Below are 24,887 nucleotides of genomic sequence, written 5' to 3'. Positions count from 1 at the left end.
CACACACCTCTGCCTGTTTTGCTGTTGCCTGGGAAGACTGCAGCTTGATGACGTCCAACAGCAAGGCAGTTCTCCTTCAGCACGTATCTTCTGAACTCACAAGCACCTCTGCACTACAGAGCGGCCCTGTGTTAAACAAGGATGTCCATCATTCACACTGATTTCAGATCTGACATTCCTCTCCTAGCACCCAGGACCAATGCTTAGTCACTTCCCCGTGAGGAGGAATGACTTAGCATTAGGTAGTAGATGAGAACAGGATTCTTTCCTATGTTGCTCCCTTCAAAGATCAATAACCACATGCCGCACGTAGGTAACAAGAGCCAAACAGGAGCCATTCCATCCCAGACTACACCTGCAGATGTCTCCACAAGGTCTGTGTGAAGAGTCTCACAGCTGAAGGCCCTGGGACTGCTCTTCCTCTTTCCAAACACATGGTAGCTGAGGAAAGCTCCCTATTAGCTGAAGAGACCAATTTCAGGACCTTTACTGACTGGAGGAGCCACTGTGGGACACAGGTGTCCTCTCCCACTCACCCTCTCTCCACAGCCGGCCATGGAGCAGCTCTTGAAAAGATGGCGGAGCTGTCTAAATCAAACCCTAGCACTGACTACATAAACAAATACATGGACTAGCTGCATGAAGAGCAAGCAGCAGACATTGCAACAGCAAGTCAAATGCAACCTCAAAGATTTACTAACAAAGAATCAAAATGCTACATTTCCATGGGAAGCCTAGAACAGATTGACTCAGGTGTGACAGTGGCTCCCAAGGCGGTTCTGCTCCACACATTGCTGGTGCACTTGCTAAGACACCTCATCTTTGTCTTTGGACACTGGGAAAAGGGGAAAACATATTTTGCTACTGGTATGTCATTCTTGGGAATGGGAAAGAAAGTGAGTGTGGGACTTGGGTCACATCACTGCAGCCTATGGAGACCCTTTGGGTGTGTAGCTGCCCTGCAGCACAGCACTGCCACTCCGCTGCTCCAACAACACCTACAGCAGCTGGGCACATAAGGATGGCAGATTACAGGGAGTGCCATGCGGGTGCTGCAGGGCTTCATCCCCTAACCCTGCAGTGATATATCAGCAGTGCCCAGCTGGCTTTGCTGCACATTGTTATCACCCAAGAGTCTGAAGACTTGGGGGAAAAGCTCAGCAGCTGCGCAGCTGCCGAGGTTCCATGTCATGCCCTGGCCTGCACACAGCCCGGCTCTCCCCACTCTGCTCTCCCAGTGTTTCCCGCAGTCCCTGTGCTGTGACCAACACAAGTGGGGCTCGGGCCCAACGCCTGCTCACATCCCCAGCAGGCAGAAATATCACCCGACAGAATCCCAGCCTACCTGCAACCCCCAGCAGCAGTTCAATCCTTCATTTCTACACTTGTGCTTCGTAACACCAAACCAATAACAACAGGACGAGCATCTATTTGAGTCATTTTATAAAAGTATTTGACTTACAGAGATATTGTTACAGTTACCTGAGTATTGGAAATTACAATACAAGGAAATTTCCACAATGAATTTCATACAGTATTTTACCATCCAGTGCTGCTGATCCCTGTTCATGTCCTTGTTCAATAGAGCATATATACACAAACAGTGATGCTGGAAGAAAATGAAGACACCACAAGAATCAGGGGCTGCAGATACCAACAGAACCGAGAGCTGAATTCACAGACAGAGCGCAGCATGTCAGAATGATGCAAACAAGACAATTTTAAAAGGCTTTTCTTTTTGAGGTTTTTTTTTTTTTCTTTTTCTGGAATAGAAACACATTAAAATATCAGCTCCCGCTGCTTGATCAGATGAAGACATGGCACATTTACTGTGCAGCTTCATATAGGAACACCTGAGCTACCTGGAGTAATAAGGCTTTGTTAATTAGTCCATCAGCAGCTCAGCATCTCATTCAGTTTTTCATGTCATTTTCATAAGGCAAAAATCGAAACAGAAGTTATTTTCATGCTTGAGAATTGGGATTAATTGGCAGCTACATACAAGTATGTATTTGTTATGCAGTATGAATTCACACAGACCAGGTTGCTCAAGCAGTGCTGGGAGCAGTAAAGTCATTCATCTCAGCTGGAAGTCCAGTATTACCTGGGGTAGCAGATGCTGTGGGGTTATCCACAGCATCCACGGGATGTTTCCAAAACATAAAGAACAGCAAAGTGCACCAATGGTTCATAGGAACAACGTTTTATTTCTACAGAACATGCTATAGAAAAAACAAAAGACTTGTTGGCTTACAAAGCAAAACGTGTAAGTAAACATTATTTCAGACTTCAAGAACGTTGCCAATTGAACACACTGGCAGGTTTACTTTCCTGCTTGGCCAAATGCAGCGTTTCACAGACTGCTTTTCCCATCTGACTCTTAGTTTGCAGTACATTAAAGTAAGTTCTGGTGCTTGGGATATCCAGCCCCCTTTCCCCATCCAATACAGCAGGAAAGACACAAACACGCCACTTAAATTAAAGAAAGAAAACATGGAGGAAATGGAATCCGAGACTGCAAAAATATATACAAGCATTTGTCTTTTTCCTGAACTAAACATTTCAACCATAACAATATTCAACAGCCGTACCCTATAGAACTAGGGCTAAGGCTATTTCAATTAGAACTGCTTTGTGTTTTAAAAATATAGGGCTGAAAGCCTTTTGGGTGATATTTATACATCCACGGCATGTCTAGGTTCCCTATGTGAATCAGAAATCATTATGCAGAACATAAACTAGTTGTCTTAGCTTAATCTTGCATTATCCTGTTTAATTTCATCTCTCCTGTAAATATGTTAGATAACTAGGTTTCACTGTCAGAATTAACATAAACAGAATATTCATAAGGCTTTTTTCTTCTCCTTCTGAGCTGTATACGGTAAAATACCCATCCAGTGTTTTGGAATAGGCAGATCTTCCTCCTAGTAAAACTGTGAAGCAAGGATAGCTTTCACCGCCAGTGAGAAGGTTTCTGAAAGTGCTCAGTAGAAATCCAGAGTTTACGTGGATAAAACCTCAGGATAACATCCATTTACTTACACGCTACTATTGTTAAATAATCCAAGTCAAGTCTACTTTACTATGAAGTGCGCAACAAGCAGAAGAAGCGAAGAACATCACACTGAGTTCACATTCTTCAAGGTGCAAATCGCAGCTATTCCTGCCCAAAACCTTGTTTCTTCAGTTGCAAATAACAGCTTTTCCTTCAGCTGCTCATAATTCTTATAGGCTGGAAGGTCCAAGCGATTGAAACTGAAAACAAAGAGAAACCTTAAGTATTGAACAACAGTTTAAACCACCAAAAAATCCATTAGGAACACAGGCATATGAACTGTCCTGTTCAGAAGGAAGACTGCATTTGTACCCTCTAAAACACCTGTATCTTGACATGCATTTGTCTATGAAAGTGAGAGTTAAAGCACAACAAGCACCTGAGCAGTGATAACTTTCCAGAACTGGCAATGTATTTAGTAACAAGTCTCAGCTAATCTCTCTTCTGTATCTGAAACTTAAAATCTGAGCATCTTCACAAAGCACCAGCATAACTGAGAAACTGAGCAGAAGCTACATTTTCTCCAGTCAAGAGGAAGCATGAGCGTGGCTATTTATTTTCATTGCCAAGATCGAGCGTGGTGATAATGAAAGATCAATCCCAAACTCTTTAAAAAAAGGACAACCTTAAGTACTAAAAGTAGCTTTACGTTTTTAGTGGTGTGCAAATCCATGGCGTTTACAATGGAATCAGCTCCACAACAAAACTGCTTTTCAGAAGTTCAACTATTAGTCAGCAGAGCTTACTGCCATAACCCAGTGTTTTGCTTTCACACAGTCTCAGACACTTCCATAACACACCCACTTCCTAAAATCTCAAAGTAGATTTCCATCCATAAGAACAGAACCACAGCAGAGTTTGATCCTTCGTACTTACCAGGTGTGAATTCCAGGTAACCAGTTTTCCTTTCCAACTTTCTCAATGCAAAATTTTTGGGGTCTGTTGCTCCCTGTACAAAAATCAAACAATGAATTCTTAGGTCGAACTGCCCGTGTATACCAGTAGGTAATACATGACAACAGCGCGTGAAAACAAGACTATAACTACTTGCAGAGCACAAAGACATTTGTCTCTCACTACATCCCTCTGAAGAAATCCACGTAGTGAAATGCATAAATATGAAGCGGTTTTCAAAGAAACTCAACCACTGAATCACATCGTTGGTTTGGTACTGGAAAGAATCTCTGGAGTTTACCTAGTCCTTCCACTCTGAGCAAGCAGGGATACCCAGAGCAGGCTGCCCTGCCAGGACCACGTCCAAACCATGGATCAAGTCACTGATGCAAGGCGTGTTCACATTCCCTCCATTCATTTTTCTGTCACAGCTCTACCAATATGCAAGACTCAGAAAAGATTCCACATAGATTCATTAAAAATACACTTAAAAACACAGTTTGGTCCTTATTAAGAAAAAAAGAAATAACATGAGCATAAAATGCATTAAAGAGGGCTCGTTACCCGTGAGGTCAGCAAATCCTCCCACTGGTAATCTGCACATTCCAGTAACGAACTGTAGAAGTCTCATTCTCTTCTTGTTATCTATTTCTTTCACAAACTGAAAGATAATAATTAACACTGATGTAAAGTTTAATATTTATGTGATCACTTCCCCATCACCCCTAGGACAGCTGGATTAGCAGTTATCATTTACATTTACATGCTACTTATCTGTTGAGTAATTCTGACTGTTGCTCACTAAGCTGTAGCTGTGTTCTTGTGAGGAAAAAAGAAGTCTACAAACCTGCCAGATCCACAGTATCTTTCTGCTGGTTCTGGTATCATGCTGGTAGATGGTATTGCCTCTGCCAGTCATTCAGATCAATTTCTTGCATTCCACATGGGAGCACCTTTAGGGAAGAAAAAGGATCATGAACATGGAAACTACAAGCTACTACTTTGCTTCTACAGCAAGACTACTGTACTTAAATACTACTGTACTTCAAAGACCCGCAATCACAGTACGCTTGGTTTTAATATTAAACTCTTAAACTTCCACAGCAAATAACATCCGTTCACAAAGAAAATGTAGAGTGGCAACAAAGGAGATACCCCAGTCGTGAAAATGAATGTATTTAGACATATAAACCTTACTTTCTCATTGCCTAACTGTACCATTCTGTGCTAGAAATACGATGTTCTGCTGCAGAATATAATTTGCAGAGACCAAAAGCAGCTAAAACCTGCTCCACTCTGTAATTTGACCATCTGCTGATATTTGGTTCTTATCTCCCTTGCTTTCCAATTGCTCACTCTTTAGACACACGCAAATCACATGGTCAAGGATTACAAAAACACTGTTAGCCAAAAAAAATTATGCTGGCAGAATCTTAACCTTAGAAACGTGTAATTTGGTTGCAAAGAAGAAAGTGAAGATGAACACAGTAACCAAATACTAACTGATACATAAGGCTTCTCTCACACATCCTGAAAACAGAACCACCAGCCTCAATGAACTCTGCTCTTCAGACACTGACTGAAATTCAAGTATTACATGTAGCCGCCTGAATCTGGCAATAGTCAAAGAATCCTCTACCTCCAGCTCCTTAGCATCAAAGGACCGCTGTGGCAGAATTTCACTGAAGCCTTCAAAAAAAGCTTGTGTCTGTTCCTCTACGCCTCAGGAAAGTCTCCATTCTGCTACCAGCCTGGAAAAGATACAGAAGGATCATTTAAAATGGGCTACGCTAACCCAAGTTCATCTTTGTTAGTTTGTTTTGAAACGAAGCGTAAGCTGTGTTAAGAAAAATGCTGGAAAGTTCTGGGGATAGAGCACTGTATAACTGTACTCTAATTTTATTTACAACCTTCAATCTGTGCAAACAATTTTAAGTTAAAACGCTATGTTTCCAACCACTCAACTATGGAAACCTTTCCAGATGACTCGTGACAAAAGCAACTGCTTCAGCGCACACTTACAGTAAGGCACACCTACCTTGTGCTGGCCACGCAGGAAGCACGTGACGCAGCTCCAGACTGCTTTCCTGAGGCCCAGCTTCATTTCACGGCCACTCACTCTCTGCTGCTGGACATTCTGCAACGGAAAAGCCACCAGATGCAAATCCCATCCCTCGCAGATTGCATCAGACCTCCGCTCTCATGGCAGTCACACTCACGGCTCCGGGGGAGAAAGCAGACGTGTGCTTACCGAGCGAGAGCTGTTTGCTGCCAGCTGCTGGTAGGAACCCACGCCTAACCCTACAGTACCAACAGTAACCTATGCCTAACTCTACTATGGGAACAATCAACTACTCCTAACACTACAGCACGAACAGGAACCTACTCCTAACAGGAAAACACCAACAATACCTACTCCTAACACTAAAACATGAACAATAACCTACGCCTAACTCAAGAACATGAACAACTTACCTACACCTAACTCTAAAACTAAACTAAACACTAAAACCAACAAGAATAACTGGAACGGGGACAAAGAGAGTAAAGATGGGACTGGGTGCCCACAGAACGTGGCTGCAGAAGAGGCCCAAAGGAAGAGCAGATGTTACAAAAATGCCACCCAGCTAATGCCGGGGGCGGGGGCCGCACAGTGGGTAAGGAGCTCAGCGCCTGGACCAGCCACGGTGGAGCTGCAATGGTGCCAACGCAGGGCCTGGCACGGTGGTGTGGTGCCAGGCCAGCTATGCTGCGGGTGGATCCACCTCCATGGGCTCTTCTGCAGGTGGATCCACCTCCATTGGCTCATCCAGAGACGGATCCACCTCCATTGGCTCCACATGGGTGGTGGTCACCAGGCTGGTGCAGGCACGATGAAAAATGGCTCTCTTACCCCTCCTCTGCCTGATGGTCAAGGCGGGCCCCCTCTTCCTCTTCGGTTCTGGGGCCTCCAGCTCCATCCTCCCGCCTGAAACAGGGAAAACTTCCACCCTCGCCCTCTTCGCTGCTGACATGGCTGTTACATGTCACAGCTGTCAGATGTGAGTGCATTGCGCGCGGCAGCGGTGACCAAGGTGACGTGGAGAGGGTTCTAAAATGGCGGCTGAACTGCTGGCACTGGCGTTCCACATAGGATGAGGAGGGGGCTAGAGGGCAGGGCACGGCACGGGAGCTAAAAGGCGCTCCCTGTGCCCAGCAGGCAGCCCTTCTCTCCAGCCAGCAAAAGGGCACAGAAGAGCCGGCCCTGAGAAAAGGGCCGTCGGCTTCCTTCACCCTCCCCCTCCTTCCACAAGGGAATCCCCCCTTGGGGCTGGGGCACGCAGCACACAGCAGCACACTCAGGGATCTCCTGAAGTCAGTACCAACAACAGCAGGCTCCAAAGGGGACCTGACTACGCCTGCCTGCTGCTACACAGAATCCTGGCTTCCATTTCAGCACCCAGCGCCTCTTCCTGCAGGTCACCTCTGGGCATTCAAACATCACCTACAATAAATACGACCAACTGAGTTCTGAACAAAAGCTTCAGAGTCTCTGAGGGAAGACCTCATTCCCTATGAGCTTCCTCCACAAGGCTGCTTGTTACTTTCCTGGCTTAGAAAGCCCTTGCATTCAACAACCCCAAAATCACACCCCCACTGCTCGCCAGAGCATCTCAGGCAGCCTCGCTGGCAAAGACGGGCTAGGGAAGTATTGCAGGACTCAACTTCCATCTCCTCCTGCCACGAAGCAGGCAGCCGGCAGCCGGGAGCAGGGAGGCAGCATCTGGGACACAGAGCTATCAGCAGAACAGCTGTGGGAGGCTCACACCGAGCCCAGCAACACTTCAGCTGCACCGAGGAGACCGGCACGCACTGGTGCTGTGGCTCCGTGCCCAGGGGCGCAGCTGCCGCAGGGCCAGCCTACATCAGCCCCGGCAGCTTCTGCCAGCTCCCACACAGCTTCTCCCCTTTGCACTTTCTCGTGCCAGGGAAAACCAGGCCAACAGGCAGAGACCTGGTGCGGGACGCAGACTGCCCACCAAGGCCACCCAGTCCAACTGCTGGCCCCGCACAGGAACACCCAAATGCAAACCCCAGCTCCCAGAGCATTGTTCAAATTCTCCTGCAGCTCCGGCAGCTCGCTGCTGGCATCACCGCCCTGGGCAGTGCTTCCACTGCCCTTGCTCCTGCCACAAGACACCAACGTCTGCTTCTAATGCGGCTCCATGATGGGACCCTGTTTGCAATAGAAAAACACACGGAGGCTGCCAGCCACTGCAACACGCGCTGTGAAACCCCTGGCACTGCTGAGTCCGAAGAGCAGATGAGAGAAGCATCTGCCTGCGATGGACGGGCTGCGGAGGGATTGAATCCTGCCTTCGAATCGGGACACCGCAGAGCCTCCCTGGGGACCCAAAGACTTACGGCAGCGCCAACACAGCAGGCAGAAACGCGACATGCTCCTGACTGCCCGCACTGTTAAAAGCTCCCTCTCCCTCCCTCCGCCCTATGACGGCAGCCCTTCAAAGCAACCAACAAAACCACGCCAAACCGCAGCCCGGACTCGTCCCGCTCACTGCAATCCAGACCCACTCCATCCGTACAAAACTTCATCCACGCCGTTTCTTAACCGGGCCTCGGCACCACCCGGATCTTACAGCCAGCGAGCGGCCGGCAAACAAACGGCCGTCTTCCTCTTCCTGCCGCACAGCTCAGCATGGTCGGAGCCGCACCACACGATCCGGGCTGGGGCCGGCTCAGGCTCTGCCTCCAGGCTTTTGGGGCCGGCCGGGTGACTCCGCAGCACAGCGAGACCGTGGAGCTGCCCGGGAGCTGCCTCTGGGTGCCGGCAGCGCTGCGAGCTCCTCCCCTGACAGCCCCTCCATGCCCGCCATGGCCCGGAAGTGCTCTCCGCCGCCTGCAGGAAGCACTTCCTGTCACATGGCTCAGACCGGGCTGGGGCCTGTTGGGGAGGGGCAGTGAGGGGCCCAAAACTGGACACAGCGCTCGAGGTGCTGCCTCACCAGAGCTGAGTACAGGGGGACAATCACCTCTCTGTTCCTCCTGGCAACACCTTTCCTGATGCAAGCCAGGATACCGTTGGCCTTCTTGGCCACCTGGGCACACTGTCGGCTCGTGTTCAGCCGAGCATCAATCAGTACCCCCAGGTCCATTACCTCTACGCAGTCTTCCAGCCACTCCGCCCCAAGCCTATAGCACCGCCTGGGGTTGTTGTGGCCAAAGTGTAGGACCCGGCATTTGGTCTTGTTGAACTGACTTGCGGAATCAAACTCTATAATCCAGAAATGGGTTATAAAGCAGGTATGTTTATTCCAGAGTTGCACAGCACTGGGTGCAAGGGGGATAGCTCCTCCAAACTTGCACACCGACTTGTAAAACCGTGATACAGATATAGGTACACCTCATGCATAGTCATTGATTTCCCGTAATTCTGATACATATTCTTTATCATGCAGACCCCCTCTTGTTATCGCCCATCTTGTCAGGGAGATGCAACTCCTCTTTTGATATTTACAACACCTAATCCCCTCCTTGCCAGGTGTCTCAGGGAGTTCTCACTCCTTATCTGCATCCTTCCTGCTCTCCCAGACCCATTGTCTCCATTCCTTGTTATTCTAACTAACTAAATCATTTTCTGTAAACTACCTTTAACTATCCCCCTTGTAGCCCCCCCTTTATTCTGAATTCCAGCAGAGCATCTGTTTTCTGTTTCACTGTTCATTCCCCCCTTTTCTTTAATCTAGCAGGATTTCTCTCCTGCTAGATCATTCTTTTTCTGGTGTGTGGCTAGCTGTTCTGCTATTCTCTTAATTGCACTTTTGTATATTTCATATGTAGTTAACCCAATCTACGTTCTTGTTGATTGTCACCCACCAAAACAGTGACTCAAATTTTGCAGGATTTTGATTTCTTGCCTTAAATTTATCAGGGACTCCTCTAGGTACCTTGATTGAATCTATATATATTGCATCATCAAATGATATCCCTAAACCCCTTTTGGTTCTTCCAGAATTTTTGGATATGCCTTTTTCAAATGCCAGGGTGAATGGTATAACTAATTGAACAAGTGCACAGGTGCCTCCCCAGTTAGATGGTAGGGTGGACCATAAAACCTTTCCCCCACAGTACCACCAGAGATCTTCCCTGGAGATTCCCAGTCTTGAATAATTTCCTACTGAATCCTCCATAACATTCAAGACCTCACTGCACAAGGAAAAGTTTCCCATAGGCCTGGTAGCCTTCACACCCTACCATGAGAGGCAAGCTGTATGGTTACCTACCGCTGTAGAGATTGCAGGAGGGATCTTGACATCTGTATCAGGCATTGGAGGAGACAAGAGGGAGAGAGATCTGCAGTCTCTATTTCCCCAGGCAGTTTTCTCTTGGTACAGGGCAATCATGCATCGTATTCCCTTTGGGTCCTTGGTGATCCCAGCAGAATGGGTACCACCTGAGCTATGGGCCATCCGGATGCACAAGCACAGCAATTGCTATGGTTGAGACTCTGGACAATATACTTAATCCATTCTACCCAGGCATTACTGTCCCCATATCCTGTTTTGATTTCAAATGTTTATCTAAGATCTTTTATCTCCTCAGCTGTCACAATTGCAGGGTTTTCAAGATGATTTTCTAACCCCTTTTTAAGCTCTTCCCTATCCTGGACATTCTGGGTATTTTCAAGGAGTGTACCTGTCCAGTCTCAATTGGCAGTTGTCCACCATACATCATTCCATCACTTGGTCCCTCCCCTGCATTATTGTCAAATTTCACCTTTTCTAGATAATCATCAGGATAACAAATGGGTACAGCAGTAAAAACTTTTTGTTACAACAAGGAAAACTTTTGTGAGCATTAGTTCTATATAGGTTATAATACTCTCCTACTTAAATACTTAAATACACAATTTATTTACCTATTCGAGGAAAAGTTAAAGGTTATTTAAAATAATAATAATAAAAATATGCATATAAAAGCTTTTCATTATTTCCTTCTAATTCTTATCTTTTAAAGGTTTTTCTGTCTCAACAGTTTCCACACCTCAGGGCTAGTGGATGCCTTTACCAGTGTGTCATAAGTCCATCCTTTCTCGGCTGTCCTCACAGCTGTTTCAGTTGTTAGGAGTACTTGGAATGGTCCTTCCCAGTCAGGTTGCAGCTTTGTCTCCTTCCCAGTCTGTATCAGGATCCAGTCCCTGGCTTGAAATGGGTGAACTGGAAGTTTCAAAGATGATGTTTGTGTTCTGCATCTTCTAAGGGTTTGTCCTTCAGGTCTGACTGACATGTCCCCCTTGTGCCTCCAATACAGTAAACACTGTATGAGATATTAAAACTGGTATCCTTTGGCCCAGTGTAGATTTACAGGCTTCTTGAATATTGAGCACTAGTGCAGTCACCACCCTCAGGCACCCTGGCCATCCCTTACTCTCCTCCTTGGCAATTTGCGGCTCATGGGTTTGGCAGATGGCTTCCCCCCTGGCAGTCCTTAAGGTTCACTTGCTGTTGAGTTATATGTGCTTTCTGTAAACCAAGAAATTCAGCAAACTCACAGACCATTGCACAGTTCTCTTTTGTCGCTGTGGCACTGACGTGCTGCAGTAAAGTTCCACCTTGGGATGGAGGATCCCAGGTCTCAGGCTCAGAGCTGACCAGTTCTCAAAAATCATTAATCTGTTCTCAGAACCCCGGGTAACGCTGTCCTGGTTAACTGAGTGTCTCTTCTCCCCATATTGGCCAAAGCAGGCAGAAGAAACATCCTTCAAATCCAGAAGGTAAACTACTCCACCTATTCATTCCTTAATTGGGTTAATAAAGTGCATGGATTTGCCACCACTGAGTGTATGCATTCAACAATTCTATTACTTGCCTTCAAGCGTTGTACCAAACTACAGCACTTGCTATCAAAATTTTTGCAAAATTGGAGTCCAAACTCCAGAAAGTCTTCTATCCTTCTACAGTTACATATCCTTATAGGGTACCACTTTATCCTGACTGGGCAATCTCTTGCTTTAACTTCTATTCAGGGCTTCACGTGTGGCCCTGATGCCCACACCCCTAAGTGCATCATGTTTGATATTGCTGTGACTCCTGGGGTACGACATTGTTTTTCCTTGTTTGTGTTAAAGTCAGACTTACAGTTTTTAATCAGTCAATATTGTTGGACCCTTAGCTCCAGTTTTACTAAATTTCTTGCCAGAGTAACCTGGCAGGTACAAGAATTTCTGCATTCCTACTTAGCTTATATTTAATTAATCCAAAAAACGTAAACCTTTTCTTGTTGGGCAGTAGCTTCTATTACTGTTACAAAACCATGTATGAGTAGTAAGAAGCACCCATATCCACCAGAAAATAAACCTCTTTATCTTGCTTCCCTAGATGCAGTTTCCCATTGTAGTTTGCACACTGCTTTCCTTCCAGTGGGGCGAAGCCCTCCCTGAGTTATTCAAGCCCCCACTCCCCCCACCTCTTCCTGAGGGGATCTCTGGGTCCTACGGCCCTATTCTGGCACCACAACAGTAACAGTTGTTATTATCGCCAATTCCCTTACTATCTGTGTGTCAATTAGTTTTGTTTTGTTTTCATATCGTTCACCTCTTTTCAGTCCTGTGTCATGGTTTTGTAATTTTGTAATTTTGCTATCAGTATTCCACATCATAACATCATGTAAAGTATGGATACTTCTATTGAATGTGCAGTCCACAGAAGAAGACTACATATCCCAGAGAACAACAGGGTTAATGATAAGTCACGGGACCAGGACTCTATATAATCTCGTTCCCAGGCTGGAGTGCCCTCCTTCTTCTCTCGAACTTCTCGAAGAGTGGGAAGCGTTTCAGCCGTGTCGCCTAGAGTTCACAGTAGGCCTCTCGGTTTTCGGGGACTCTCTCTCTCTCTGTTTCGTTCGATTTGTTAGCCTCAATTATATTATATTGTGTATATATATCGGTATCATATTTAGTAAAATAAGTTTTTCCTCCTTAGATTGTTGCTGTTTTATCCCACTCCTTTTTTTCCCCTCCTTTCCGGGCCCCGGGGGGGGGGGGGCCCACGGGGTGGCTTCCCCTGTCACGGGCATAGGTAAATCTAAGTAACCCGTGACAGATTTTTGGTGGAGAATGCGGGCATAGAGCTTTTTAGCTTTTAGAACGACTCTCTCTTTGCTCTTAAAGAGCTATGTTAGCTTCGTTACGGGAGTGTTATCTTTTTGTAGCTGCTCACTGAGAACGTGACCTTGAAATACCAGACAAATTGTCAACATTAAGGGCTGCTGCACATTCTCAGCATTGCTATCTAACTTTTGTGTAGAAAACAAAGGGATTTCTTTCTCCCTTAGAGCAAAGCTAGCTAGCTCTGACTTTTACAGAGCCTGCCAGCTATGAATCCACTCTTCATCCCAGTTGCTCTGTTTAAGGGATTGAAAGCAATTATGATCTTCTTAAAGTATTGGTCAACTACTAACACCATAATTTGGTGTTGTGGAATTGTGCAGGTATATAGCCTAATAAGGTGGATACTGATGGAGACACCTGCCTGGTACTTTTACGAGATGTGGTATGGTCAGAATTTTGGCACCTACACCCCAGATGGAATTGTGAATCTTACAAACACTTGCATCCCAGATGGAATTGCGAATCTTACAAGTACTTGCATCCCAGATGGAACAGGCAATTTTACAAACAGCACCATGTTTAATTCATTGTACAGGCTAAAAAAACCCTTTTTATTTAGGTTGTACTCTCAGGTTTCCACACGCCTTTCAATAACTGAGATAGGGTTCATACTTGCATCCATGTTATCACTATTAATGAATGCATATATGTTCCTATGCATTCGTTCTATGCGGAAGTCTCCTCCAGAACCAGAGAATGATGACTGGCAGGGAATATGGAAAGGCTTAGGAAAAGTCTTAGAAGCATGGGGACCCGCAGTGTCATGGGATTTCACTCTTGAACACCTAAGGGACCCTAAGAAATTAAGTGAGTATTTGGGTCAGAGATCTAAGGAGGTAAACCTTATGTGGGGTTTGGCTTATGCATACCGTGCTTTGTATCATACTATTCTGGAGAGAGAGAGTTTCCGATCTGAGATTCAAGCCCAAGTTAATTCTGATCAGTCACAGGAGGCATCAGTAGCAATATCAATTGCCCCTGTGGAAGGCAAGAAATGGAAACGGGTGTCCATGCGTCTAGAACGAAAAGAAGGAGAAGCACAGGGGGGGGCTGCAGAAGACCCAGGTGCCGGGCATGGAGCAGTACCAAAAAAAGCAAAGGCAAAAACCAAGAGGCATGAAGAAGAGACTGATGATGAGGAGGAAATCACCTATTGTCGACCTCTGAAGCTGACTGAAATCCAAGGCTCAAGAAAGGAGTTCACACGGCGTCAAGATGAAGGTATCCTTGCTTGGTTGCTTCGCTGCTGGGACAACGGGGCCAACAGCTTGTCTCTAGATGGTAATGAAGCTCACCAACTAGGAAGCATTGCCCAAGATGCAGGTATCGACAGAGGGATTAGCAGATGTTCGGATGGAGCTGCCACTCTCTGGTTGCGGCTGTTAGAAGCCGTGAGAGAAAGGTACCCCTATAAGGATGCTTTGAAGCCTAAATTTGATAGTTGGAATACCGTCCAAAAAGGTATTCAGCGCTTGAGGGAATTGGCCATGGCGAAAATGTTGTACAGCCCTGATCCAAGCGAACTTGACCCTGAGAGAGTGAGGGCCGATCCTGACATGTGGCAGAAAATCACAAGTACAGCACTAGAGAGAATTGCACAGTCATTGGTATCAGGATCTAAAGGATTCGTGGACAGATGGCCCCGAGTTGTTGAGCTGATTATAATGCTTCAAACCACCGATCAGCAGCTCCCCCAACTGCATGCCGCAGTTTCTGCCATCTCACGGCTAGAAAACCGAGTAGGTGAAATGTGCAAGAAATTGTTTCCATCAACTAATTGTAATGATCCCGTAATAGTATCAGAAACAACTGATGAAGGTCAATCCTCGTACGGGCCACCAGGTCTAATGAAGGATCTGATCAAAGTATTCCAGTCGTACTCCTCACCTGCATCATCAAAAGTCTCAGCTGTTAAACGCACACGCTTCCCAGCTCGAGCAAAGAACAACAGTACGATTGCACCGCGTGTTTCCATGTGGCGCTACCTACGTGACCGTGGAGAAGACATGAGGAAGTGGCATGATCAGCCTACGTCTGCACTACGAGCACGGGTGAAAGAACTACTAGACATACCAACCACCAGTGAAGTTGCTCCAGTCATCACAGGTAACCAATAGAGGGGCCCTGCCCTCAGTCAGGGGAGGGAAAGGGATAATAGAGTTTATTGGACTGTGTGGATTCGATGGCCTGGCACATCAGAACCACAGAAATATAAGGCACTGGTGGATACCGGTGCACAGTGCACCCTAATGCCCTCCAGTCATGAAGGGACAGAATCAATCCATATTTCTGGAGTGACTGGGGTCTCTCAAGAATTGACTGTGCTGGAGGCTGAAATAAGCCTCACTGGCAAAGACTGGCAAAAACATCCTATTGTGACTGGCCCAGGGGCTCCATGTATACTGGGTATTGATTACCTCAGAAGGGGGCATTTCAAGGATCCTAAGGGGTATCGGTGGGCCTTTGGGATAGCTGCTGTAGATATGGACAACATTAAGCAGCTGTCTGTTTTGCCTGGCCTGTCAGAGGACCCGTCTGTTGTGGGGCTGCTACGAGTAAAAGAGCAGCAGGTACCGATTGCTACAAAGACAGTGCACAGACGGCAGTATCGCACCAACAGGGATTCCTTGCTCCCCATTCATGATTTGATTCGCCAGTTGGAGAATCAGGGAGTGATCAGTAAAACTCACTCACCTTTTAACAGTCCCATATGGCCAGTGCGTAAAGCCAGTGGAGAATGGAGGCTGACAGTAGACTACCGTGGCCTGAATGAGGTCACACCCCCATTGAGCGCTGCTGTGCTGGACATGTTGGAACTCCAGTACGAGCTGGAGTCAAAAGCAGCCAAATGGTATGCCACCATTGACATTGCCAATGCCTTCTTCTCTATTCCTTTGGCTGCAGAATGTAAGCCACAGTTTGCCTTCACCTGGAGGGGCATTCAGTATACTTGGAACCGTTTGCCCCAGGGGTGGAAACACAGCCCAACCATTTGCCATGGGCTGGTCCAAACTGTACTGGAACAGGGTGGTGCTCCTGAACACCTGCAGTACATTGATGACATTGTTGTGTGGGGTGATACAGCAGAAGAGGTTTTCACAAAAGGAGAGCAGATCATCCAAATTCTTCTACAAGCTGGCTTTGCTATTAAGCGAAGCAAAGTAAAAGGACCTGCCCGGGAAATTCAGTTCTTAGGTATAAAGTGGCAGGATGGACGTCGTCACATCCCAACAGATGTGATCGACAAAATCACTGCCATGTCTCCACCAACTAGCAAGAAAGAGACACAATCTTTCCTGGGTGCAGTGGGCTTTTGGAGGATGCACATTCCAAACTACAGCCTCATTGTAAGCCCCCTTTATCAGGTGACGCGGAAGAAGAACGATTTTGCATGGGGCCCTGAGCAGCAGCAGGCTTTTGAACAGATTAAACAAGAGATAGCCCGAGCTGTAGCTCTGGGGCCAGTACGGACTGGACAGGATGTAAAGAACATCCTCTATACTGCTGCTGGAGAGAAAGGCCCCACTTGGAGTTTGTGGCAAAGAGCCTCAGGAGAGACCCGAGGCCGACCCCTGGGATTCTGGAGTCGATCATATAAGGGGTCTGAAGAGTGCTACACTCCAACTGAGAAGGAGATCTTAGCCGCGTATGAGGGGGTTCGGGCTGCTTCCGAAGTAGTTGGGACTGAAACACAGCTCCTTTTGGCACCTCGACTGCCAGTGCTGAACTGGATGTTCAAAGGACAGGTTCCCTCCACTCATCATGCTACCGATGTCACCTGGAGCAAGTGGATTACGCTGATTACACAGCGAGCGCGAATGGGAAACCTCAATCGTCCAGGAATCCTAGAGGTAATCATGGACTGGCCTGAAGATAAAAGGTTTGGAACATCACCAGCAGAAGAGGTATCACGTGCTAAAGAGGCCCCACCATACAACGAATTACCAGAAAATGAAAAGAAATATGCCATATTCACAGATGGATCATGTCGCATTGTAGGGAAGCATCGCAAATGGAAAGCTGCTGTGTGGAGCCCCACACGACAGGTTGCAGAGGCCACCGAAGGTAAGGGAGAATCAAGTCAGTTTGCAGAGGTAAAAGTTGTCCAGCTGGCCTTAGATGTTGCTGAACGGGAGAGGTGGCCAATGCTGTATCTTTATACTGACTCATGGATGGTGGCAAATGCCTTATGGGGGTGGTTACAGAGGTGGGAACAAAACAACTGGCAACGGAAGGGTAAATCTGTTTGGGCCGCTGAATTATGGAAGGACATTGCTGCCCGAACAAAGAATATGGTTGTAAAGGTGCGTCATGTGGATGCACATGTGCCCAAAAGTCGGGCTACTGAAGAACAACAAAACAACCATCAGGTAGATAAAGCTACCAAAATTGAGGTGGCTCAAATTGACTTGGACTGGCAGAATAAGGGTGAATTATTTCTAGCTCGATGGGCTCATGAGACCTCAGGTCATCAAGGAAGAGACGCGACATATAAGTGGGCCAGAGACCGAGGGGTGGACTTAACCATGGACGCTATTGCGCAGATTATTCATGATTGTGAAACATGTGCCATAATTAAACAAGCCAAAAGGATGAAACCTCTCTGGGAGGAAGGGCGGTGGCAAAAGTATAAATATGGGGAGGCGTGGCAGGTTGATTATATCACCTTGCCACGATCTCGCAGTGGTAAGTGTTATGTACTCACCATGGTAGAGGCAACCACTGGGTGGCTTGAAACATACGCAGTACCCCATGCAACTGCTCGAAACACCATATTAGGTCTTGAGAAACAAGTCCTGTGGCGACATGGCACCCCAGAAAGAATTGAATCCGATAATGGGACAAATTTTAAAAATTCCCTTATAAATACTTGGGCCAAAGATCATGGCATTGAGTGGATTTATCATATTCCCTACCATGCACCAGCTTCTGGTAAAATTGAACGATATAATGGGTTGTTGAAAACTATGTTGAAAGCAATGGGTGGTGGAACATTTAAGCACTGGGAGAAGAATCTGGCAGAAGCCACTTGGTTGGTCAATACTAGAGGATCTGTCAATCGTGATGGTCCTAGTCAATCTAGCCCCCTACACACTGTAGAAGGAGATAAGGTCCCTGTTATACATGTAAAGAACATGTTGGGAAAAGCTGTTTGGGTCCTTCCTGCTTCTGGAAAGGGCAAACCTATCCGTGGAACTGTCTTTGCCCAGGGACCTGGGTGCACTTGGTGGGTAATGCAGAGAGATGGGGATGTTCAATGTGTGCCACAAGGGAATTTAATGCTGGGGGAGTGCAGTCAATAATTTTATGTATTTATATATATATGTTTGCATGTGTAGTGTATTTTAGTTATTATAGTTGTACATTTAGTTATGTTACATGTAATTCTACTGTTTAGCTATCATAATTTTACATACGTGTATATATATGTATATATATATTTACCATGATGTAATAATGTAGAATAAGGGGTGGAATGTCATGGTTTTGTAATTTTGTAATTTTGCTATCAGTATTCCACATCATAACATCATGTAAAGTATGGATACTTCTATTGAATGTGCAGTCCACAGAAGAAGACTACATATCCCAGAGAACAACAGGGTTAATGATAAGTCACGGGACCAGGACTCTATATAATCTCGTTCCCAGGCTGTTGTGCCCTCCTTCTTCTCTCGAACTTCTCGGAGAGTGGGAAGCGTTTCAGCCGTGTCGCCTAGAGTTCACAGTAGGCCTCTCGGTTTTCGGGGACTCTCTCTCTCTGTTTCGTTCGATTTGTTAGCCTCAATTATATTATATTGTGTATATATATCGGTATCATATTTAGTAAAATAAGTTTTTCCTCCTTAGATTGTTGCTGTTTTATCCCACTCCTTTTTTTCCCCTCCTTTCCGGGCCCCGGGGGGGGGGGGGGGGGGCCCACGGGGTGGCTTCCCCTGTCACGGGCATAGGTAAATCTAAGTAACCCGTGACATCCTGATATCCCTGTTACACCTTTGCCTTCTTCAGCCTGTGTCTGTTCCAAACTTTCTCACTTTCCAAACTCTCATCATTACATTAACTACTAACATCCTATTTCAGTTTCATCTCCTTCTCTCCAGAGGTGTCCAGTGCTAAGACTGGAATTTCAGGTTTCCCAGACCTCTGCACATGAAGGCTATTCTCACTTCCAGTGCCCTGTCCTCTACACCTTCCCTTTCCACCTCCCCCTCTGTGGTTTACAGCAGCTGTCTCTGGCTGTCTCTTGTTGGGGGGGGGGGGAATAGTGCAGGGGGTTTGCTCTCATACCAGCGCAGAAACTCACTTTCTCTTTAACCCTTTTTCCTTTGTAAACTATTTGTACCCTCCATTACACTTCGACATACCCTCAATTATATCATTAACAATTACACTTTCTTATACCATCAAAGCAGCTTGTCCCATTCCCTTCAGGACCCACAGATCAAACAGTACAGTTCTTCAGTTTCCAAAAACACCCTTAGTACCATATAACTTTCCCTTAGTAATCCATAGCATTCAGTTCCTTGGGCTGTTCCACCCTTAATTTTATGACCTTATTTCACATTTTTCCTGATTCCCAATTTCATCTTTATCTCCTAGTTTTAATTCAGTATTCTCAAAAAGTGGTACTGTCATCCAGGTTCTTATTATCTTTAAGGCCTCATTTCTTATTTTGAGTCTTGACACCTTATGGGCCAGCAATGAATAAGCTTCCCCCATGTCAACTATACCACAACTTATTCCCCCTCAGGTCCCACTGTTATATTTACCAGGGACTCCTGGTGGGTCCAAAATTTTGAAAGCCACTCTTATTTAATTAATCCTCAATTAAAGAATTTATTTTCTTCTTAAAATTTCTAATTTCTCCACTAGTGAGTGGGGAGTTTACATAGCGTATTTGTCCTTGTCCCAGTGGAGCCTCCCATAAAGGGTGCACTGAGGTGCCGGTACAACTGGTGTTTGGGAAAAGTTCTTTTGATATCCCTTTCACATTGTTTTAATTCTCTCCCGAGCCCAGCATGCCCCCCTTTTCTGTGAAATGTCCCTGTGTGCTTTACCATTTCCTCTTACTGGGGCAGTGCCTGTCTCCCTTTGTGCTACACTGGGGTTATATGGGGGGGGGGGGAGATTCTCAGGAGGGTCCCATTGATTAGTTCCTTTTTCTAATTCCTCTCCTTCCTGGTCCGGGCCTTTTCTTTTTACTAATAACAGGCTGATTTCTTGTATCCAACAAGCAGCATATTCTGATTCCTCCTTTGAAAAGGGTTTTGTTCTTTACATATAAATTCGAGATCTGACAAACCCAACCTTCATCAGATCCATATTTTGGTCAAATATTGATTTTCCCTGTAGTGGCTCTCTAGGCCATATCTAACACAATATTTAAACATCTCTTCCCTATTCTTTTCCTGGTTTTGGGATCATTTTAACCCGTCCTCCAACTTATACACTAACCACCAATGATTACATTATTTGATGAGGGTGTTCTTGCTTAAGAGTCCCTCCCGGTTCCCCAGCAATATCCCTCCAATATGCCAATATACATCCTAAGAGATTTTCTTAGGTATCTCTTTCCCTTGTGTTCGTACACACACAAGGAGGGGGGGGGAACAATGGTTCAAAAACAAATTTCGTAAAGTTAACATGTTAAAGCAGAGGTAACACAACCCTATTGTTTCTCTAATCTGGATCATTGTCACATTTAAACCGCGGTATTTTCTACAACAAAAGCAACAGGGTCTCGATACTAATTGTGGTTTGCCTTCTGTGGGCTTTTTCCCCCACCCGACTCCATATGCACTTCACTATTATGTGCGTTACAATTGCCACAATACTAACAACAATTAATAAGACAAAAACATCGTAACAAATACAAAAATATCGCAACATATAGAACACAGAGGCCTTTCGCTTCGTCCGTCCCCGGCTGTTTCCCTCGCGGGAGGACGGAACCGCGGGTCGGGACTCCTCACTCGCCCCACAGCTGTGCTGCGTCTCACTCACAACCACACTCACACAAGACCGGTCTTTACACAGTTCAAGGTACAGCATTTCTCAGAAAATATCAAAGTTGTTGGTTCAACACTTACAGTAACAAGTGCTAATAAGAGATGTCAATAATGGCCAAATACAACAATTCCTGCTAATACAGCTAGGAAAACCCAGGTTACTTCGTCACCAACCAACCCCTTAAGGGGGAGCAAAAATAGCTCTCCTCGTTCACGCATGGTAATCCCGGTGGGACTCGAACCCACAGCTGAAACTGCCTTAGTGGGACCCAAACCCAGAATTAGAACAGCTCAGACCGCTTCAGTGGGACTTAAACCCACAATTGAAACGGCTCAGAGACCGCTTCAGTGGGACTCGAACCCACGATGTACACGGCCTCTGATCGTGATTACACAACCAACCACCTGGGCCCTTTACCAAAGGGGAGAGCTTGACAGCTCACACCTCCCGCGTAGGACGTCTCCTCACGACTTACGGATTCCCCTTTACCCATTAAACATACCTTATCCGCCAATAGAGGGTCCTTGTCTGATCCCGCAGTGATCGGATGAGGGAAGGGAGTCCTTCTGAGAAATCTCGGGGCGCGCCAAATGTGTCCCCCCTCTCAGCCGGTCCTGCAGCCAAACAGAGAGGGTCCCTTCGTGGTCGCCAAAATGACTTGCGGAATCAAACTCTATAATCCAGAGATGGGTTATAAAGCAGGTATGTTTATTCCAGCGTTGCACAGCGCTGGGTGCAAGGGGGATAGCTCCTCCAAACTTGCACACCGACTTGTAAAACCGTGATACAGATATAGGTACACCTCATGCATAGTCATTGATTTCCCGTAATTCTGATACATATTCTTTATCATGCAGACCCCCTCTTGTTATCGCCCATCTTGTCAGGGAGATGCAACTCCTCTTTTGATATTTACAACACCTAATCCCCTCCTTGCCAGGTGTCTCAGGGAGTTCTCACTCCTTATCTGCATCCTTCCTGCTCTCCCAGACCCATTGTCTCCATTCCTTGTTATTCTAACTAACTAAATCATTTTCTGTAAACTACCTTTAACTATCCCCCTTGTAGCCCCCCTTTATTCTGAATTCCAGCAGAGCATCTGTTTTCTGCTTCACTGTTCAGAACCTCATCCCATTGGCTTCAGCCCAGCTCTCCAGCCTGTCCAGATCCCATCTGCAGGGCCTCGCTACCCCCAGGCAGATCCACACTCCCAGCCAATTTGGTGTCATCCGCGAACTTACTGAGGGTGCATTCAATGCCCTCATCCAGGTCATCAGTAAAGATGTTGAAGAGGACAGGCCCCAGCATTGACCCCTGGGGAACACCACTCGTGACCAGTCGCCAGCTGAATTGAACTCCATTCACCACAACTTTCTGAGCCTGGCCCTCCAGCCAGCTCCTTACCCAGCCAAGAGTGTACCTATCCAAGCTATGAGCTGCCAGCTTCTGCAGGAGAATACTGTGGGAGACAGTGTCAAAGGCTTTGCTGAAGTTTAGGTAGACCACATCAACAGCCATTCCCTCATCCACCAGATGGGTCACTAGATCATAGAAGGAGATCAGATTGGTCAAACAGGACCTGCCCTTCACGAACCCATGCTGGCTAGGCCTGATACCCCAGCCATCCTGCACATGCCACATGATCTCCCTCAAGACAATCTGCTCCATAACCTTCCCTGGAACCGAGGACAGGCTAACAGGCCTGTAGTTCCCCAGATCCTCCTTACAACCTTCTTTGTAAATGGGAGTCACGTTGGTGAGCCTCCAGTCTTCTGGGAACTCACCAGTCAACAAAGAGCGCTGATAGATGATAGAAAGCAGCTCGGCTGTCACCTCCGCCAGTTCCCTCAGCATTCTCGGGTGGATCTCATCCAGCCTAATGGAATTGTGGCAGTCCAGTTGGAGCAGTAGGTCTCTGACTGTTTCTTCCAGAATCACAGGGAGGTTAGTTTGCTCCCCAGCCGAGGCTACCAGGTCAGAGAGAGGAGTACCCTGAGGATAACTGGTCTGACTTTTAAAGACAGACATAAAGAAGGCTTTCAGAACCTCCGCCTTTTCCTTATCCTCAGTGGTCACATTCCCAGCCTCATCCAGCAAAAAGTGGATATTCTCCTTTGTCCTCCTCTTACTGTTAATGTCTTTATAAAATATTTGCTTATTCCTTTTCACCCCAGCGGCCAGGTTAAATTCTAGCAGGGCTTTTGCCTTTCTGATTTCAACTCTACACATCCTAACAACTTCCTTGTATTCATTCTCAGTTGCCCATCCCTCCTTCCACAGGCTGTAGATTCTCTTTTCCTCCTGGAGCCTCAAGAATAGCTCCCTGTTCATTCATGCCAGTCTTCTTCCCCGCCAACTCATTTTGCGGCTCAGGGGACAGCCTGCTCCTGTGCCCTCAAGACTTCATTCTTTTAGAGCAACCAGCTCTCTTCACAGAATCACAGAATTATCAAGGTTGGAAAAGACCTAGAAGATCATCTAGTCCAACCATTACCAATACTTCCCGGCTAAATCATATTCATCAACACAACATCCAGACGTTTCTTGAACACCCCCATGGTCGGTGACTCCACCACCTCCCTGGGCAGTGCATTCCAATGCCTGACTACCCTTTCCGAGAAGTAATACTTCCTAATGTTCATCCTGAATCCCCCCTGGAGCAGATTAAAACCATTCCCTCTAGTTCTATCACCAATTACACGAGAGAAGAGGCCAACCCCCAGCTCACTACAACCTCCCTTCAGGAAGTTATATAGAGCTAGAAGGTCTCCCCAGAGCCTCCTCTTCTCCAGGCTGAACAATCCCAGCTCCCTCAGCCTCACCTCATAAGGCCTGTGTTCCAGACCCCTCACCAGCTTCGTAGCCTTCTTCTGAACACGTTCCAGAGCCTCAATGCCTTTCTTGCAGTGAGGGGTGAAGGCTTTACGATCGTTAATGACTTTACGATCTTGCCTCCCGAAGAAGCACGCAGCTATTGTAGAATCTAAGACTACACGTTCTTCATGCTCTGCTTTGCGTAAGTGACCAATTACCAGGTCAAGACTAATAAATACACACAGACACTAATTTCATGAACAGTGAAAAATGGCTTCTTTTATTGCTTTTGTGGTGTTTGTTTATATACAGGCTCTACTTCGTCTACACCCCCTTAAGCTATGCATAATAATAGCCCATCACAGAGCAGGGGAGGTCCTGTCATGTCACAGCCCGAGTGTTCATTCATGCCTACTACAACAAACTCAAATTCTAACCCTACTATCTTATATCAAAAGTGTTAGTCATCATTTGATTTAAGCTTTGCTGTAGACAGCCTAAGAAGCAAGGTGCACAGATTGAGAAGCATACAAAGACAAGCAGCTCAAGTGAAAATGCATGTGGAAACACTCCATAACTGGACTTCGTCATCACAGCCCTTTGTAAATCCTTTATACTCTATCCTTTATACGTCGTGTTCTATGAGCTACAGTACGGTTTTGTGTTAACTGCATCCAAGAGGTGTGATTTAAAGCAAGCACTGTTAATTTCCCTAAATAACAGGGTAAAAACATATGACATTAATAGAGAACACACAGCAGGAACCAATGGCAGAAAATGAAGACATTCTTGCTCGGACTAGCAAAAGACCTTCAAAGGTACAAACAGTTCAGCAGACAAGGAGGGAGAAAAACAAAAGATTATAACTATTCCTGCCAGACAGACTGTCATGGTTTAATAATTTTGTAATTTTGCTATCAGTATTCCACATCATAACATCATATA

At 46.2% G+C, this 24,887-nt stretch overlaps 1 pseudogene; it reads right to left on the bottom strand.

Moving 5' to 3' along the window:
• Positions 1-5,861: 5,861 nt before the first annotated feature.
• Positions 5,862-23,357, bottom strand: LOC146754625 (uncharacterized; annotated as a pseudogene).
• Positions 23,358-24,887: the final 1,530 nt, after the last annotated feature.

This window comes from Coturnix japonica, chromosome W, assembly GCF_054131305.1.
Source record: "Coturnix japonica strain WE chromosome W, WE-NBRP24, whole genome shotgun sequence".
Taxonomy (NCBI): domain Eukaryota; kingdom Metazoa; phylum Chordata; class Aves; order Galliformes; family Phasianidae; genus Coturnix; species Coturnix japonica.
This window is presented reverse-complemented; position numbering and strand designations above follow the sequence as displayed.